Source organism: Austrofundulus limnaeus, unplaced genomic scaffold (assembly GCF_001266775.1).
Source record: "Austrofundulus limnaeus strain Quisiro unplaced genomic scaffold, Austrofundulus_limnaeus-1.0 Scaffold367, whole genome shotgun sequence".
NCBI lineage: Eukaryota > Metazoa > Chordata > Actinopteri > Cyprinodontiformes > Rivulidae > Austrofundulus > Austrofundulus limnaeus.
In genome coordinates this window covers 569,963-571,059 of record NW_013952769.1, presented here as the reverse complement: position 1 = coordinate 571,059, position 1,097 = coordinate 569,963, and the positions used below count along the sequence as shown (strand labels likewise).

The following is a 1,097-nucleotide window of genomic DNA, read 5'->3' as shown; positions in this document are numbered from 1 at the left end:
CTTCTGACGCCCATCCCCCACGTCACTGCCCGCAGCGTTCTCGTTTCAAAAGCAGCTACAGTGGCGGAGGATAAACTAACTGCTACCTTTCCAGGATCAAATGTTCCTGTAAAACTTCCAATTCCCCGATTGGAGCCTGTTCTGAAACCAACACAGGGAAACAGAAGAAGACCCAGGAAGAAATCCAAGTTGAAAAGAAAGAATTAGATCGAGCCCAGAAGAAAACGAGGTGGATTTCACAGGAGGAAGAAGATGGATGCAGAGTTAGCCATTTCTGCTTGACAAGTTAGTATCTCTGCTTCATTCTTTTTTATTTTTAATAACGTTATTAAAAAATAAAAAGTTTATAGAGCTGCTGTAGTACTACACAACAAAGTTAGTGATGGTTACAGAACCATCAGCGATGTTTTTTATGATATTATATTACGTTAAATGCTAACGTTAGCAGCTAACTTGTTTAACCTCAGTAAGCTACTGTTCATATTTACCTACATATAGTTATCTTGACTTATTCTGTCATGGATCAGAATTAAAAGCAGTTAGATGTGGTGAAATTACTATAACTGTGCACTGCCTCTGTCGAAAATAAAAGTAAATAAAATACAATGATGCCTGATCAACATTAGCACTTAGCTAATCAGGCCTGCTGTTAGCCTTGGCTGATATTAGGATGCACTCATGTTTGTTTTTAGTGTTATTCACATTTGACTTTTAACAACAGCTCAGCATTAAAATGTGTGTTAGTTCTACAGAATATATGCTGTTGCTGATTACTTTATGTTTAGAAATATAGAAGTTGTATTAATAACTCAGCAGCTGTGGTCACTTACAAAAAAACCTAAAAATAAAAAAATAAAAAATAAAAAACCCAGGAAAGATGATGGGTTTTTGGAACTATACTGTAATGTTTTTTCACCTTCTGTCTGAATGTCATCTTTCTGTAAAGATGAAAACGTCAGTGTGACATGTTAGGAGTATATTACAAAGTTAAATGTGTGTGATTAAAAGACAACCCTGACAAATTGTTTATGTAAATGTAATTGTTTTTTGTAGATGTCTGGATGTTTATTTGGCTAACAACAACAACAACAACAACA

The 1,097-nt window shown here is 35.1% G+C and overlaps 1 long non-coding RNA gene across 1 annotated transcript; it reads left to right on the top strand.

Moving 5' to 3' along the window:
* The first annotated feature begins 41 nt into the window (after positions 1–41).
* Positions 42–1,095, top strand: LOC106528287 (uncharacterized). The gene is made up of 2 exons (XR_001311482.1): positions 42–285; positions 1,054–1,095. It is a non-coding gene; the product is annotated as an uncharacterized LOC106528287 (long non-coding RNA).
* Positions 1,096–1,097: the final 2 nt, after the last annotated feature.